The sequence below is a fragment of the Sinohyriopsis cumingii genome, chromosome 2, assembly GCF_028554795.1.
Source record: "Sinohyriopsis cumingii isolate HCF-2022 chromosome 2, ASM2855479v2, whole genome shotgun sequence".
In the NCBI taxonomy this organism is placed as follows: Eukaryota; Metazoa; Mollusca; class Bivalvia; order Unionida; family Unionidae; genus Sinohyriopsis; species Sinohyriopsis cumingii.
In genome coordinates this window covers 106,676,725-106,696,817 of record NC_142962.1, presented here as the reverse complement: position 1 = coordinate 106,696,817, position 20,093 = coordinate 106,676,725, and the positions used below count along the sequence as shown (strand labels likewise).

The 20,093-nt window shown below is 35.3% G+C and overlaps 1 protein-coding gene across 1 annotated transcript in view; it reads left to right on the top strand.

The window, feature by feature from the left end:
• The first annotated feature begins 548 nt into the window (after positions 1 to 548).
• LOC149805569 (uncharacterized) overlaps positions 549 to 20,093 on the top strand; it is a 71,281-nt gene continuing 51,736 nt past the window's right edge. Inside the window, exon 1 of the mRNA XM_089950192.1 lies at positions 549 to 818. The gene's annotated coding sequence lies outside the window, so the exon portion shown is untranslated. The remainder of the gene's footprint in view (positions 819 to 20,093) is intronic.

The following is a 20,093-nucleotide window of genomic DNA, read 5'->3' as shown; positions in this document are numbered from 1 at the left end:
AGACAATATAGGAAAGTTGTGCGATAACACCAGCATATGAACGGACGGACGGACGGACGGGCAGACTTCCATAACTACTTAAATGACCATATTAGTCTGTACTTGTTAACGGTAAATAAATGAACAAATAATCACACAAGAAATAAATCAAACATTTATTCATAGAAAGAGAAAAAAACTCCATCAGCATTAAAAATGCAAATTTGTTTGAGTAATTGAAGATAAATAACTATATCTTTTCTATGTCTATCTTTAGCTATACTCCCAAGTGATTTTAAGTGAATTCGAAACTCTCTGTGCCGTGGCGACATAAGAAAATATATATTTAAGTCAGAGCACGTTCTGAACTTTTGAAAGAACGTGTGAACACTTATCTTCTCTTCAGACAAGAAAAACACCCCGTTATTATCCTATTATCAGAGTTGGACTTAGAGTTGGCCAATAAGGTTAGGTACCCCAGGACACGTGTCTTAGCTTGTCACATACCACAGGCAGATAAGATTTCAGGAAAGTGTTTCTTAAACAGCCCAGCAGGTGTAATTGTCAATGGAGTTCTTCGCGTGAAAAGTGTGTGTGTGTTTCGTTTTTCTTGACCTGCATTAACGTGTTTAAATATCTAGATTAGAATCCAATTGACTAATTATTTGGAGGTCGAGTTTTAACGCCCCAGCTGAGAGTGATATAATTAAGTGAATAGATTTGTATTCGATTATTGCGTGATATGGAATGAAATCTTGGTGTTGAGAACGAGATAACAGACATGTGAAGACTCGAGAAATCGTCGCAGTATGTTTAACACCGGGGTAAGGTTTCCTGTTGTAAGTACTGACATGTATACATCACCTGTATTTGTTGACATATGAATGGATGTATGGATGAGTTGAAGTATACGTCTGTATATTTCTCTACATCTGGTGTTTTTATATTAATCATGAAAATTTAAATTTCTGTACATCTTATGGTCTTTTTTTTATTAGCCATGAAAATTTATGATTATAAATTACAATTACATTCCATCGGAAAGGTTCATAGTCGATATTGAAGACCTATGAAATGCACCACCCCCCCCAAAAAAAAAAAAATACATCCAACTCTTAAAGTCATTTATTTTTCATTTATTTTTCATTAGGTTTGATGTGAAATGTACCCAGAAAACAAAGGAAAATACTCTCTCTCTCTCTCTCTCTCTCTCTCTCTCTCTCTCTCTCTCTCTCTCTCTCTCTATATATATATATATATATATATATATATATATATATATATATATATATATATATATATATATATATATATATATATATATATATATATATATATATATATATATATATATATATAATTTTCGTGCTCTTGCCAAGATGGCACCGATGTAGCTGTCCCGGACTGGCATGGGCGGCTTTTGAACCCGTTACCCACGGGCTACAGTCCGATACTCAACCACCTGAGTAAACGCAGCTTCTATGCTTACATGTAGATTAAGTTGATAATGAAATTAATTACACTAATTACACGACATTAATTACATCAATTATTATTTTACATGATCAAATTATTATCTTTTCTATTCCATATGATGTATTCAATATTTATTATCGATGAACTTAATCGACATCGGTCAGAGTCACTCACCCCCACCCTCCACCCCCATCCCCCCCCCCCCACACACGCGCACATTAAAATACTTTTTAGGCTAAACGTCCTCTTTTTCTTGTAATCGGTGTCCTATGTCTTTTTGTAAAGCAGCATCTTTTTAGGACTCACGCTATTAATTCAGTTCCCATAGTAACCTATGTAAACACCTTTTAAAAATTCAATAACTTAAATTTTCTAAGTGCTCAGGATCAACCTTATATTTATCAGTATAGATACATCCTTGATGACAGCTTTTGTGAGGAGAAAACTATATGACCCACGCCATTTTTTTGGATCTGCATGTGTTTGAAATATGTGCCTTCAATACCTCACCAAAGAGTCAAGTACTGATTTTGGTAAAGAGTGTTCCAAACTTAATTCTGTAAAAGGAAGGACTGAAATTACAACAATAAAACACTGTCCCTGTTGGGTTTTTTTTTCAGTTACAGCTAAAATATGTTCTCAAAAGTTTCTTTTTTTAAAAGCTCATATCTAACTTTCACCCACTCCTGGCCAGCCAAATCCTCAGATAAATACTCTATTTTGTCTTCACCCTTTTCTAGACTGGTTGTCATTTTTCCATCTCATAGGTACCGTGAGTCCATTATATATAATGACCGCTAAAGGAGATCTTATCTATGGAATCCAGTCCAAAAATAGCGGCTAGTTGAGAGGGTCATTTCCGATAGCAAGGGTTGTTCTAGTATTTGGTGAGACCGTATAGCTTACGTTACTCGGGTATGTTGCCCTTACCACTTACAAAGTAGCTCATATCCATAATTATCGCCCAAAATGCCAGTATTAGATTATTTACCACCAATTGTAAGTGTGTACTAGTAACCAAGATGCTATCTTGCTAGAACATTTTCAATAAAGTTTATGCAATCAAAAATGTACGTGAAAAAAGGCGTTTATTTACAAACTCCGTACAAGAAAGTTTTCTTCTTTCTGAGTATAGAAATCCATTTTGTATTATTACAACAATGGAATTCATGTGGATGAAGAGTGCTAGGAAACAAAAGCTTCAGCAATAACAACAACAACAACAACAACAACAGCAACAACAACAACAACAACAGCAACAACAACAACAACTACAACAACAACAACAGCAACAACAACAACAACAACTACAACAACAACAACAGCAACAACAACAACAACAAAGAAAAGAAAAAGCAACACAAATAATTCTTGGGATCTCCAATTCGCGTGATGACGGAACTAAAAGTATACCATAAAAACAAAATACATTTTAGTGCAGAGGCAGGCAAACTTTCCAGTGCAAGTGCCGCATACACAAATTTACACCTTGTCGCGGGCCGCATAGTTCATTAAGTAAAATAATTAATATTTTAAATAGCAAAAACAAAAGGTTTTTCTAAATAACATCTAATTAATTTTCAGTTGTTAATATGTTGTTAATATTTGAAAACTTAAACTTAAACTTCAAAAGAAGCACATTTATTTGATAAACAGAGTAACATAAACAGAGTCAGTGCGAATGATGACTTGTTCCTAGGCCGCATGAAAGCCCTTGGCGGGCCGTAGTTTGCCCACCCCTGTTTTAGTGAAAAGTCCATTGTAATAACAGAGACTGAAGGCCATGATGTAATTAGCCCAACATTTTTTTTTCTTTCTTCTTTCCCAAAATATTCTTGTATTTGTCCCACTACTCTTGTTTTTTTTTAATAATTTCACATCAATAATAGCGACGTGATTTTCATTTAAGGCTTGGATGATTAATAAGTAATACTAATCACAAAGAGTCTTCGGAAACAACGAGTTTGATACGGTGTATGGAACTGCATGTTAAGGCCGTCAGACCGAGGCATAATTATAACCCATATCAAACGAGCTCTTCTCGTCGAGGTTAACCAAAGCACGATAACGTGTTTATTACATATCTCCTCTTTTTGTGTTTCTAAATAAATTTAGCTTTCAAAACGAATTGGGTTTTATTAAAGTAATCGTAGGATATGCTCCCAAAAGTTTGATATATCTATCCAAATAATACGACACCAAGTTAACTGGCCCTCTGCTATTAACATCCGTCACCTCCTGGCTCTGGCTGGTTGTACAACTTTTATATACCTCCAGCTGTTAATCCCACATTCTGCCCTTACAAACTGCAGTTGATGCAGGCGCACGTTACTTAATAATTCGTGTCTTATTTATATTCATTTCAGTCTGTTAAAAAGGTCGTATTCCTGGTTTGTTTGTGGGGGGTTGGGGGTTGGGGGGGGGGTGTTCAGCCGCAAATTAAAATTTTGATCAGTTTCTTGAAGCATGACCAAATTGAGATCTCCTACCGGTTTCTAATTTGTTCGACCTCAATGAATTATGGAACTGCATTTTTTTTTTTATTTCAAAGGCTGTACATTTTACGAGCAAAAGAATGCATTATAATTTAAGAAACTGTAGCATAGCCAACATTTAAACTTATGAAAAAGAAAACTTTTCTATACCATTATTTTACAAATGAGTCTCTTTTTTTAGTAGCTAGTGCAGACTACACTAAATGATGTAGCAGCTATTGCCGGCTAACTGAAAACTGAGAAAAAGGGAACTTTTAAAATTGATCTTCCTATTTATAATAATGTAAATTAAAGGAGTTGTCAAAATTTGCGTAGTAAACGTGGTATATGCCGAAATAAAAATCAGACTGAAATTATACAAATTTTTAATAAAAAAGAAAACTAAAATCTCAGCCAAGAAATGAAATCATACTCGATATACGCAATTTCTTGCAATGTCAGTTTCCAACATAGGTGATATTTACTGTATACACCTGCTATTTGGTATCTACTAATTTCCTGTATACACCTGGTAGTTGATATTTATTGTATACACCTGCTATTGATATTTACTGATTTACTGTATACACCTGGTAGTTGATATTTATTGTATACACCTGCTATTGACATTTACTGATTTACTGTATACACCTGGTAGTTGATATTTACTGTATACACCTGGTAGTTGATATTTACTGTATACACCTGGTAGTTGATATTTACTGTATACACCTGGTAGTTGATATTTACTGTATACACTTGCTAGTTGATATTTACTGTATACACCTGCTAGCTGTTGCAATACTCTTGAGACAAGGCAGGAATTTAGTTTCAAACAAAGTCACAGGACAAAGAATTTAAAGCAAACTTTTACCAAGAATATGAATTTGGAGTTTAAGGTAATCTGTTGCTTAAGTCAACTGAGTATTTTACCAGCACAACATATCTGACGAATATTCAAATGCACACACAAAACATTGACTAAATTATTAACTACTTTTCATGGCAAAAGCATCCATTGTAAATGTAATGTCAGTATATGTAAATACAAATAGGTCAGCCATTGAAATTGTTCCTCCGATTTCACAATATATTTAGACTCTTGTCGTATTGAATATATGCCTCTTAAGTTTTCCATGTGCTGTTTATGAAAAACACGTGTACAGATTCATACTTTACGCATGCGCATATATATTTTTTCACATGAATCAGCAAAAAAAAGTCGCTGGGGAGAAACAGTTTCTTTCTTCTAGTTTTTTAAATGGTAGGAAAATGATACCAGAAAGGTTGCAAACAGCATTTTTACCATATAATCAAATCATTATTCACAACAGAACAAGGTAGAGTTAAGATATTCATGATATCAATGACGCATCTGTGCTTATTACAAAATCAAGTTTTTTAAATTTTTAATTGAAATACATATAAATAAGACACTGATTATTAAGTTACGTGCACCTGCATGAATTGCGTTTTGTAAGGGCACTATGTGGATTAATAGATGTATGTATAAGGTAATTAATAACAACCAGAGTCAGGAACTAAGGGACGTTGATAGCAGATGGCAATTCAACAGGGGTGTCCTATTGCCACGAATAGAAACAGAGGCGTAGCTGGGGGGGGGGGGGGCAGGGGGGTACATATGTCCCCGGGCGCCAAGGTACAGGGGCGCCAAAATGAGGCTTACAACGTTACATTATAATAAGTAAACAAGGGTAATATTCAAAAATGTGATTAAACGGGGAGGGGGCTGGGGCGCCAGTTTTATAGTTCGTCCCCGGGCGCAAAATATCATATCTACGCCTCTGGATAGAAACGATCCAAATGCTTAGGGTCTGTCCTAAGAGAGAAAGTTCAAAAATTATGGACGCGCCGACGTCAAAGAAGACACAGAAGTAGTTCCAGTCTGGGTGTGTGATAAGGATTTAACTGCTGTATCGAATCCCAGGTCAGGCATACAAGACTGATTTAGCATCAGGTCTTGGTCCCATCCTGATGTGCAAATCAGGTGAGTGGTCCTGTTGCGCATGCGGAATAAATGTTCGTCAAAACACAAGTTCACTAGAAGCATATAATAATAATAATAATAAGGACTTTGTATAGCGCCAAGTCTTTAGAAGCTCCAAGCGCTTTACAACATTAGACTACACTTATAACATAAAAAACATATAAAGATATTATTACAGAAAATAAACACCAAGAAATTAGAAAACATAAAAACATACTGTAAATATTTAAGGTAGGAACATTATTAGGTCTTTAAGTTTGTTCATGCAGTCGAAATAAGTGAGTTTTAAGAGCACTCTTGAATGGGATCACTGTGTCTTTGTGTCTAAGTTCAGTGGGCAATTCATTCCACGTTGCTCGGCCCTGGTATGCAAAAGAACGTTGTCCATATGACTTCGTTTTCATAGTGGGAATAATGAGTATACGATAATCAGAAGAGGAGCGTACGTATCTTGCTGGTGTGTACACATGGGTGAGGTCGGGTAGGTATGTTGGACTAGAGTCCGTCAGTGAAACGTAGCACAGAGAACAAATTTTGTGTTTGATTCTGGATCGAATGGATAGCCAGTGTAGGGTACAGAGCAGCGGGGAGGTGTGATCTGATCGTGGTACTCTAGGAATGATCCGAGCAGCTGTGTTTTGAACTTTTTGAAGTTTCTGAAGTAGATATTAACATGAACCAGACAGAATTTAGTTACAATAGTCCAGTCTTAAAAGTACTAATGAACATACAAGTGTTTTAGTGGCATCAACTGAAAGATATTTGCGAATGGAGCTGATGCGTCTCAGCTCAAGATATGCAGCCTTGCATATGTTCATGACATGTTGGCGCAACGTGGTGAGTACTGTCCAGAGTGACACCTAGGTTTCGTACTGACTGTGAATTTAATGTTGGTGTTACTGATATTTATTGTTTGAGGTAAAGGATGTGAATGAGAAAGTATTTGTATTATGATCAGAATGGCCTCAGTTTTATCATCATTCATCCGTAGCTTGTTACATGTCATCCATGATTTCACATCAGAAATGCACCTCACTACACCTAGGATGGTAGCATCAACTTCATTTGTGTGGCTAGATTTGTATATTTGGGTGTCGTCAGCGTAAAATTGGTGAGACACTGGATGATGATCCATGGCATTTGAGAGCGGCTGAGTGTATAGAATGAAGAGAACAGGTCCAAAAACAGACCCCTATGGAATACCACAACATAGATTAACTGGGCTGGAGTGTATTCCATTTGCAGACATAATTTGTGTCCTGTTGACCAAGTAGGACTTGGACCACAGTAAGGCTGTATCATGAATGCTAAATACATGCTGGAGACGGTGAAGTAATATATCATGGTATATTGTGTCAAATGCTGCAGACAAATCAAGGAGGGTGAAGACTGTAATATTTCCGCTATCCAAAGAAGAAAGAATGTCATTACCTACTTTTAGAAGAGTAGTTTCAGTACTGTGGCAAGGGCGATAATGGGATATATGTAAGTTTACAAATTAACCATATTGATGTTGATTTGTCTGAAATGAAGCACTTTCTTTTTTTTCAGTTTAGTAGCTTATAATATCACTTTTACGGCGTTGTAAGTTTGATTTTCGTTAAAAGTATAACCATAGGTAAATGAGTATAGCCGCCACATACAAGTGGTCATGTACGTGCCAATTGAATTAGCATGCCCGGTATTAATAGAAGCTACCACTGAAACAAAATGAAAAATTTGGTAAACGTAGCTACCTTAAACATTGACTTTAGGGACTGGCCACTTAACTTTCACCCGAGTAGTCGGGGGGTGGGGGCTGTGGTTCATTTGAAGAAAAAAATAGGCCCCCTAGTAAGTTCAGAAGACATACTCTTGATCGAATCCTTTGAGAAAGAAAAATAAAAAATTATCCGTTATATTAGTTGAAAAATAAATAATCTTGCGGTAACAGAAAATAAATATCCAGGGGCGTACAAATATTAATATGGCAATATTTGAACACGCTATAAACCACCAAGAGCAATAAAAACACATTTCTATTAAAAAAAATACAAGCTGTGAAAAAGATCTACATCCAGAAAAATCTAACCAATCCCTGGAGCCAAAGGTTTCCAGAATGTCGGGTATCTGATGCCATTCGTTTATTTCATGTCGTTTATTTCATGTAACCTTTTTGAATTTTTCAAAGACGTGAGATACCATATGTTCAATTCGTGTAACCTTATGGAATTTTGCAAAGAGGTGGGACACCATATGTTCAATTCGTGTAAACTTATTGAATTTTGCAAAGAGGTGGGATACCATATGTTCAATTCATGTAACCTTACTGAATTGTGCAAAGAGGTGGGATACCATATGTTCAATTCGTGTAACCTTATGGAATTTTGCAAAGAGGTGGGATACCATATGTTCATTTCGTGTAACCTTATGGAATTTTGCAAAGAGGTGGGATACCATATGTTCAAATAGTGTAAACTTATGGAATTTTGCATTATATCATGATTCTTCCACGCTTTCCAAACATACGTATATAATTATGTCAACCACGTGACCTATCAGTGATTCATACCAAGACAAAGGTAGTTTTATAATTTCGGCTACTGGGTTCTTTTTGAGCAACCTCCCGGTACGCCATTCGAGACTTTCCCCTTGTTGGACCCAGATAAAAACTTTTCTATTTTTGTTTATACATGACCTCTTAATGTACTTTTAGAAATATGGTTGTCTTTACCTCCTTTATTAACTGTTCAAACCACAATCAACCCCCACCCCTAAATGTGGCCAGCAAAATTAAATTCAGATGTGTAGAGAAAATTACGTTCTCTTCTTGGAAAACAGATCAAAAGATAAATAAATTAATAATTAATAAGTTAATCAATGGACCGTTTAGTCAACCAATCAGTCAACCATCACAACAAACAGTAAAAAAATTTCGCTCCCTCTCTCCTTTATACAAATTAAAAACCAACATATATAATTAGGAAATTTAATGCATTCAGACGGTGCAAAATAAAAGTTACTTTACCTCTGGACTCTTGTAAATATGTGTATATAAATATTAAAATCATATTTATATGAACTACTTTCGTTATTTTTACCAGCACTTTGGGGTTTTGTTTCGGCTTTCAGATGATTCGCCATATTCCTTTCAAACGTCTTATTTTCTTGCTGACTATTCGGTTGCAAATATATGAATACCGATGTCATAAAATAGGCAAAGGAGACAAATAAAGATGAAAAATATGTCTACTTGAGCAAATGAAAATGTTGCTATAGATCGGAATGAAATATTTGTCGACAGAAGCTCAATAAAATCTGTAATGGCTCGCTGACATTTTTTTTTTTGTGTTGACATTTATTTGGTCGTTGACATTTATTTGGTTTAGCATGACATCAAACAATATACTAAGTGATGGAAAATTAAAATTTCGGCCTTCGCTATCATGAATGCTTTCTCGTTCGATCTTCTCAAATTTTGCAAACCTCTGAAAACCAGGCATCACACAATCACGGGTATATTCTAAGGTCATAGAATTAAATATGTCAGAAAAGAGACGTTCCTAGGCCATATAGTGTGACCTAGTTAACTTATATCTTTTATTTACAAAGATGACATCCGTGGATGAGAGAAATTGCAATTACTATACGATGACCACCATGGACTAAAGTAATTATCAATTACTATACAGTAACCTCCATGAAAGAGAATAATTACCAATTGTTATACAATCAGTTAAGGCGGATACATCTCAGTGTAAGCACATTGTGATGTTCCCATCAGATGTCTTAGCTCGGAGAGAGAGAGAGAGAGAGAGAGAGATCAACTATACAAAAAATATATACTGGAAACGGACAGACAGTACATGAGATGTTCAATATATAAAATTTTCACCAATCTTTCTTCGGGACGCTTTTCGCAACAAAGCTATCTTCGATCAGCTGTGGGTTTTAAGTATATCATAAACCACAAAAACATTTGACTCCGCAAACAAACAAAAAAACTGGCACTTAGCCTTTTTTTTTTTTTTTTTTTTTTTGAATTTAAAAGGAAACGTAAAATTGGTGCTTCTAATCCTAGTTTAAAAGAAAGCGTCATATAGCTGTTTTTATTACGTTTGTCAAGGAAAAATTGGTCATTATTATCAAAATACACGTTACAAAGGTAACATTGGAAGGAATCCAAAAGTTTGGGTATGAACCACACATTTTGAAACTTTATCAAAAGGAGGGACAAAACGTACGTATATGAACAAGGTGTTCTTTTCAGAAAACAACAAAGGGTGCAATTTAAATACATTCCCTCTTTCAGTAGATAATTCGTATTCGTGTCGAAGTGGGGGAGCTTCAACAAAGAATTCACCACGGTGTAATTATATCTGTATCACGGAGAACATTTACCTTGAAAAGAAAAGAATCATATCTCAATTTACCTTGGAGAGCTATTTTTGAAAATCTTTGGTTTTGTACGGAACTAAAACTTTTAGGTACACGCATTGGCGACAAGAGAAGAATAAGTAACTGTTGAATTTCTGGTTTTAGAAAAGTCTATTTTTTATATCTTGTAATATATACTGTAACGATTTGACTGTCGTAGATATATGATATATTTCTCGTCAATGTTTGTCTAGAGTTAGTAAAATTATGAAGCGTAGAACTTAATTGTATTCTCAGTTAGGGAAGCGTCCATGTTTGTATATTGCTTAGCTGTTATAAACCGGCAATTTCATACCCTGTGTACATTGATCTACCATGGAAACTGTAGGACCGCTTTCCAAATTTTAAAAATGTAAGCATCAACGAAAAATGTATTTTATTTTCAGAACCAAGAAAACTGATACCCACCAAGAAAACTGAATTCATGCTGTCGTCGTAATGAAATCATGTATCTATGTTACTTATCATCGAGCTTTGGACACCAACATCAATAACTTTCGTCTTTTCTTTTAAACAAAATAATTCTTTATTTACATTTCATCATTTTTAGAATTTCAACAAATTTAATAGAACAATTGCGTATAAAACTCGTTATCGTATTTTCCACTGAAAGCAACAAATTTGGTTTATATGTGGAAATCATATTTTACATAGTCACGAGAAAACCACCCACTTCAGTAAAACATAGTAGTGACTTTGGCCAATCGGCCCTAAGGCCTTTAACTCCATGACTGAAGGTCGAGACAACCTAAAAAAAATGTAAAACTCTTTCTTCCCTTGCACGGAAACCGAGGATCCATCGCTCAGTTGGCTACTTCGCTGTTTTATAGCAGAAACAACTGGCTAGCTAGTTGTGCTAAACGAATAATATGTATTATTAAAGGTGATATATATGGCCACACATGCATATATGCATGCACATACATAAATACATACATACATACATATATATATATATATATATATATATATATATATATATATATATATATATATATATATATATATATATATATATATGCCAGCTCACGCACCCAACATCTCCAAGATTAAGGTTTCTTTATATTTACACTTAGATGCTTAAAAATACGCCTTGAGAACCCTTAAAATGCAGGAGTCCCCGCTGTGTTCTGTCCAGTCAGACTCGTCGCCCACTTCTTTATATCCCCATCCCCCAGACGATATACCCGCTGTTGCATCGCTACGGTTTAGGAAGACAAACGTTTTCAATATTAAGAATTCAATAGGTTTGCTCGTAACTTGTCAAGCTTCAGATTAATTAAGGCCTGGGGGGTGAATAACCGTTTGCAAGGAACCACATAGATAAAGTGTCACGTTCCATTGTTTCTATTATTATTATTATTATTATTATAAAACTGACCGTCATTATAGACTTTCATTTTTTCATTTTTTTTAAATCATACCTTTAACAGTGCTTTCATCACAATGATGCTTTCCAAATACAAGTTTGAACATAAAGAGAATGTAACACATCTGTCGCATGCTGGTCATTCCTCGGTTGAAAGTCAACCGCTATCATTAAACTAAATTCCACAAGTGTTTCGTTGTTGCCTTTAATCAATACTTTATCATTTCTATACAATAAAAGGCGATAAAGCATGCTGAAGGTTATCATTTTTTGCGTGATTTAAAACCAAAAGTAAATTCTCTCGACCTGTCTACCTAATCAATCAATCTGGTCCATCTGCACGAGTGTGCGAGAATATTTGAGTAGCCAGACTGAAGCACATTGATTGTACAACATTGGCTACAAATTCCACAAAGGTTTGCATATGGAACCTTCTGGAGGGGTCAACACATAAAGATACCTTTAGCCAGCGTAATCTCAAATCGATAGAAAATGCCGTGCAGAGTAACAGCCTTTTCTTCGGATTCTAAAGGAGAGGTCGATGTAAGCAGATATTTAGTTCAATGTTTTACATTTTGCTGTGATTTATATTGTCTTTATTCAAGAAGGGTTCCATTCTAATAAGGTCAATAGCGACATTTTGGTTTTACATTAGCAGATGCGTCTCACTTATACATGAAAACAGCGTAAATATTGGTCTTTTGTACATTTATTTTCCAAAGAAATTATTCAAAATCTGTATATACAATTTAGTGGGTAAACTAAGTCCTCACACTACAGGCTTTGGTTATCAACGCTGTGGCTGGTGTCCTTCCCTCATAGACCTTTCGGTGGCATAGAGGTTAGAGCGTTTGCCTTGGATGCGGGAGATAGCAGGTTCGAACCCCAGCCGAATCATATCAAAGACTTTTTAAAATGGTACTTACAAATGCCTCAGCGTGAGGAGGTTAATATTAGGACTAGTCGGTCTAGTGTCAGGATAGTGTGACTGGGTGGGATATGATGCTACATGTCTGCGGCATGATGCCCCAGTGCTAGACATCACTATAAACTGCCACACTGCAGACATCGTAGTGATATGACTGAAATGCTTTTAAAGCTACGTTAAAAATCAAAATCACTCGAACACACACACACACACACACACACACACACACACACATTCCCTCAAAGATGATAATTGGGTCTTAATTTAAGAAAATTTTCAGGGTACTAAATAGTGTTATAGTATGATTTAAATAATATATATATGCATGATCAGCATCAATGGTGATATTTAAATGTATTGAGTCGAATTATCCTCGTTATACTCATCATGGAGTGTGTTGTTCTTGTCGTTTTGAATTTACCTCCATTTCTCATCGCAGGATGGGATATATATGGCCCCAGTTAGAACCACCGATCCACGAGAAGCTACTGACAGCTTTCTCACATATTCACATTGACCGAGCCCGAAACGCCAACTCACACGGACAGAGGTGAAATGGCAGCGCTAGCTTTAAACCACTAGACCACCCGAGGATCCCGTACATTGTGTTGTAAAATATGGTTCGGGAAATATATGAGAGGAGAAATGTACATATTAAACTCAGTTCTGTAAGATCTTTGTAGAAGTATCGAACTATCACAGCAATTAGTCCTTGTAATGATGAAAAAGTATATACATATATATACGTGTAGCCGATTGCAGGCGCTTTTCCTATTTCTTAATATAAATAAAAGTTTAAAAGTGAACTGTCGCTGTCAAAGAGAAAGGTACAGGAATTTGAATTTGTGCAAGCTTTGCAATTCGATACTCATTTATGTCTTATAATTCAACCGACCAAAATAATAGCATATGTACGCAAGCATTTTAATCTCTAGCAAAGGTCATGTTGTACTAAAGCATTTCGTGTCTGAATTCTTAAAGCAAAGAAAAACCAGTCATCACAGTCGTATTCATCCCTTCACCACGTGTCGATCCGAACTCCGTCTTGGAATGATATACAGTTGCAACGCCAAGTACTCCCTCCCCAACAACAACAAAAACAGCAACAAAAACCCATCACAAATTAACTGAATTATACACACGCGTAATAATGTAAACGATATTTGGAATGAAACGAAAAATTGATTGATGTCTTCTATGAATACTAAAGCAGGAAAAATTCATAATCTTCCGACTCTGAAACCTAACTATAGATCCGAATACTTAATGTACCCCATCAATTTCCGGACATGCTCATTGTCCTCGCAGAAGAAACTCATTTGGTCTTACTTGACCTACTGCAGAAAAATGAGAATAATTTTACACTGAAGATACAACTAAAAACAAACTAATGATTTTTGTAGAAAGCATGCATCTGAGATTTTGACTGCAGCAATCAGATTAATTCCTTATACAACTGGTGGCTTTTATACTGAACTAACACTGACACCAACCCCTCTTTTTGCATTCATTTTTGACAGCAAAGAGCTACATGTATTTTGAATATGTTTCTGTGACAACGCAGCTAAAAGAATCAGTACATGCCTTATGCGTGAATAAAGTTTACTAGTACTATAACAAATTACCATACTTTTCATCACCCCTCAACCATCTCGATTTTAGATATTTACCTCTGTAGTAGGCATACGTAAATACGTAAACCAATTCGGCTGTTCATTTGCAGCCCATTACGCATTTGATCACCAACAAGCCAACCATTTTCAAGCCAAACTCAAAGTAAATCTAAACCACATTATAGATTTAGCTTCTGTGTGAATTTATAAATGCTAGGCTAAGGATAATTAGGTCCATACCTTCTACCTTAAAAATTAGGTGTCAAGATGCGAAACTATCCAGTGAAACCTTAAGTGTGTGCCCTTCTTTTAGCTTCAGCGTTGATTTCCAGATACTGTACGAACAACATTAACATGAATGTTAACTTTGGTATAGTCATGAAAAAAATTACGACAGCATCTGTGAAAATTGTATACAACTACGGCCACAGCTACAAACATATGACAACAACAACAACATCTACATGACTTTAATTATAAGCCATGAATACAGAAAGCTTTAAATTGGCAAATGTTACTGAGAAATCTCAGAAAGTATCTATTTTCATAAACCAGGGTGTCTGATAACGCCACTAACTAGAGCACGGCCGTCTAGAATCTTTCTTTATTATGGCTACGGCATATTGTACCAATCATAATCTTCAAGAATGCAAAAAATTACGTTTGGTAGAAGATGGTTCTCCATTGTTGCCAGATGTATTCAACCCCTTGAAGTGCGAACATTATCAAAAAATACGGTTTAATGGAATGAGATGGCTTTATTTGTAAAGTAGACATTCTTATGCCGTCAACACCTCTACATTATGCGATGGTTCGCCCAGGATTTGACAAAATACAAATATCAAACGCCTTAATTTCAATAGCTACTTCACATTAGATGACTACCATTTTACCTGTATTATCAAGATTCCCTAAATACAATTAGAGTAACTGTGTATTGGAAACGTTTGATGTGTATTTAATGGCTAGAGAATAATATATCACATCTCATCGCTAAAGAAGAACAGATATACAAAGTTCTCTACACAGGTGAAGGCAATGAGATCGCTTGGCAAATAATTGGTCGGTGTGGGCTTTTCATACTGCCTGCCATTAACAACAGCGGTATGATTTGATACCACTTGTTATGCATCGATGAAAGATCAAGTCCTCCTGTCATTATTTTTTAAATCTTAACCCTAAATGTTAATGTAACAAAAGCATCAGATCGCATAAATGGGATAGAATTTATTTATAGAAAATTTGATTTAAAAATATACAGTAACGTTTATATTAGCTGTATTAAGTATTTATTGATGGGAAAACTTTAACATCAACATAATTAAGGCCGGGTTAAGGATGGAGAAAATAAAGCAGTTGATCCAAGGCCCGAGCCTTTCAGGGAGATGGGGTGGGGGGAGGGGAGGGGAGGGGACTGCAGCACATTTAAATGTGGGGGGGGGAGTTGTTGGTTTTTTTGGCGCACTCTTTGAAATTTCTCCACGATCTCATTCTACTTTAATCGGGCCTCGCTACTACTGCTACTAATACCTCCAGCACTACTACGACAAAAATACGACGTTTATATATATATATATATTAAAATATATATATATATATATATATATATATATATATATATATATATATATAGGTTAGTTATTGGATCTTGTTGCTTGTTTTGAAAGCCTTGTAGCTCAATGTGGTTGCATGCCCCTGGCAATTATTCGGGAAATATGATAGATACCAGATTATGGGATTCGCAAATATTTTCATGACCGTATAATGGGCTCACCTCCAGGGCCAAGTTTTCGATGTAGATTTAATAGTGATTTCGATCGTCGGTTCCTGGCTTTAAAATATCATACCCCGCCAGGAAAATCGTTAATACTTATGTTTAATAAGAAACATTTTCATGCTGATGTGAGGTAGTATTGTTTAGCCATATATTTTGATCAGGCAGTTAGGTTATATATATATATATATATATATATATATATATATATATATATATATATATATATATATATATATAAGGCAGTTATGTAATAGAGAGATGGGTGGGTGGTTGAGTGGCTTAGTAGGTAGAAGAGATATAGAAACATAATATGTAATCAAATAAGTAATATGAAGGTGAACATCTATACAGGTGTGTAGTTATTCACACACACACACACACACACACACACACACATATATATATATATATATATATATATATATATATATATATATATATATATATATATATATATATATATATATATATATATATATATATATATATATATATATATATATGGTCGGTGGTTCTTTCTGGGGTTTTCCTGGGTTCCTCCTCCACCATTAATACATGCCGCCATGTATAGCCTATCCTGTGCTGAAAAATGGCGTTAAACCCCACAACAACAATATATATAATGCAAACTACGTTGTTTACTCTTATTATGCCTTCGACCAATCCGGTGGCCTAATGGTTAGAATGTCAGCCTCGGATGCGTGAGGTCTGTGCCCTAGGCCGAGTCATACCAAAGACTAATAAAAACCATGTTCAGTGTCATTCATATGTTGAAACCTGTTCTGTCCTTGATATATATGACCTGATAATTCGAGGTTTTAATATGAAGTAATTAAGCAGACCAGATATTATCGGACATACAAGGACATTTTCATGGACATCAATTGAATGATATAATTTAAATAAAGATTAATTTTCCTTCGATCAGCGTGATATAATGCATGAAGACTGTTTTTTTCTTTTCTTCAACAAATCCTTCAGAGCCTTTGCGTGACAGACTTTTATACTCCCTTGATAAAAGCAAACAAAACATTGAACTAAGAAAATTATATTAAGGCACAGTGTACATTATTCACAAAAAAATAATTACAAAATTTTACCAAACATTTGTAAAAAGCATTTAGGTTTGTTAAAATCGCACAATGTGACGCAGAAAAACAACATAAAGTGTTCGTTCATGACACCAGAAAGGACTTGCTTTTGTATTCATACGCCATTCTAGTATGTTTTAAACATGTTGCTATTTTTTTCAGAACTTTCTGTATTTATAAGATTTAAACTTGATATTTTATGGGATTTAAAAAAGTCATGAAGCTTAAATATCGAGTGTTCACTGCATGAATAGTACAGGATTCACAAAGTAATGAAACTTAAACATTGACTATGCACTGTATGAACAGTACATGATTGATAAATTTGTGAAAGTTATAACATTTTTGCTTCATGAATCAGGAAAAAATATCAGGTTTAATTCTTGATAAAAGAAAAACCTAACCGTGTCAACTTGGATCTGCGGGAGAATTATGCAACGGCAGATTCGAGTCTCCTCTTAGCAGAGGACGACACGACCAACCAGAGATGATTCAACATGAAACGCTTTACCTTACTACAGCAGTAATCAAACCTGCGATAACAAAGGCCCATATCAAGTGATGTAACTCTGTCTCATCCAGCACCACCCCTTTATTTTAAACAGATTTTAAAAATTCACCAATTTTTCGTATCGACCGGGTATATTAATATGTCCCAAGTACCATTTCCAAAGCAAACTTTCAACTGAGATGCATCGATTTAGTACCTTTTATCCGTTACTCTACGATGTAGGAAGTCTGTATACAGACACTGTTTCGTTGTAGCTGTGTCATTTGAACATCGACACTATTTGTATCTTGCCGAAAATATGTCTGCATTGGAATCCTCCTCCAGTGGTTTTCTTTCGCTTTTTTCTTTTTTTTAATAAAAAAAAATCATTTTTAAAAACTATAAATCGTAAAACAACCGACTTGCTTTATAGATCGACTTTTCGACGGCTCAAACGTGGGCGTCATGTGGTGACAAAAGTGAAGAAAACCGGAGGACTTCTTCGAATAGATGGAGATTTTCCTTCGCGCTAATTTTAAGCGAGTATCGAACCCAGAACCAAAGAGGTACATGGCCAGCGCATGACTGCAGTGCGCTTTGCAAGTTGGGGGAGTGCGTCAAACTATCTCGCAGATTATTGAAACATTTTTGACGAGAGTTCAAATGGATGCATGAGCGAGTGTGTGATAAGATCAGTCTATGTAAGATAACCCGTCAATACTAGGGGTATATCTGCATATTGTGGTACAGATCCTGACAGTGCATGTGCCACGGTAAATGGTCAACTAACAGCTTTAGCGGTATTTATATCAGTACTGTGCGGCAAAAAATTGTCTACTTCAGCCTTAGTTTGTTTGGTTTGAATTGTTTGTCTGTGTCCATGTCTGTTGTTCTAAAAATCTCAAACTATTTCTGACATATGTGTCCGCCTTCAAAATGGTTGAATTGTGCGCTATTTTACGCCAGGCAGACGTGGAACCTGAAGGCTTATATGAGCTTGTGTCAAATAAAAAGATAAAATTGTTCATCTGGCAGCAGTTTTGAAAAACACTCATCTAAAATGATGTAAAATTAATTGATAACAATGTCATTTGTTGGAAATGTAATATGGGGAACCTTCCCATTTGTCGGGAATGTAATACGGGGGTGGGGGGAGCTATAACAACCCACACTGCGGACACCGTATATAATTACCACTGCGGCCAGAGCTGAGATGACGAAAATTAAACAGCATCACATATCATGGGGCTCAGACCCGACCACATCCGAGGATGTTTACCGACCATTGTTTGCTTTAACAGATTTCAAATGAAATAAAGTTATATTGAACTTTGACTTCTTGATCACTCTTTAATATAATATTACACTTCCATAATATATTGCATTATGTATCGCAATACACTGACTTGTATCGCAATACACTGTCTTGTATCTCAATATACCGACTTGTATCGCAATATACTGTCTTGTATCGCAATACACCGACTTGTATCACAATACACTGACTTGTATCGCAATACACCGAACTGAATCACAATACACTGACTTGTATCGTAAGACACTGTCGTGTATCGCAAAACACTGTCATGTATCACAATACACTGTCTTGTATCGCAATTCATTGTCTTGTATCGCAACACACTGACTTGTATCGCAATATATAGCAGTATGAAAACTCTGGCGATAACCATCCATCTTTTTGTAGGAAACCACTTTCATTGACCCTAAACCCCAATAACAATTCCCTTAGCCACATGTAATACTAAATAATTTACAAAGTAGGCGCATTATTAGTGCACAGAAATAAGTGAAAGAAAATAAGTGAATACTCAAGATGAGTGGCAGTTTCAACAAAAAAGAATGATATCATTAAAGATAAATCTGATGTTATTTCGAAAATTCATGATTTGACGTCCATGAATAGGACACTTAACACCACTCTGACTAATGAATCGTTGTAGCATTAACATTAAGTGACACCGATTGAACGTGAAATATATATAAACATCCAATCCTTTAATTTCCCTAAAACGAGTATTTATATTTAATGGGTTTGCCCCCTTTTACATTCAATAAACTTTAATATTTCCATTGTGTTTCCCACTTGTATTATTGTGACTCTATTGGAATCAAATAAATCTATATTTGGCTCTTTTGCTGTTGTAAAATCGATTAAGGCATTTAGGTAACTACAAAGGTCCCATGCAGAGAGGGACTTGAATCACTGCCTTGAATTCACATATCAACACAGACAATTAACCCTTAATTAAAAGGAGTAAACACGTATTTTCCGAGGTAACTTTGTTATCTGTATGCTGAAAGAAAGAAAAAAATGCCAGTGGCAACTATTTTGTTGTGGATGACGTTTCGAAAAGGTTTAAATTTAATGGAATTTAAACTTACGTCACTGATCTGATAACAATTTGTGTTTTTTAAATGTTATTGAAATTTTTTTTTGTTGTGGCACTTACG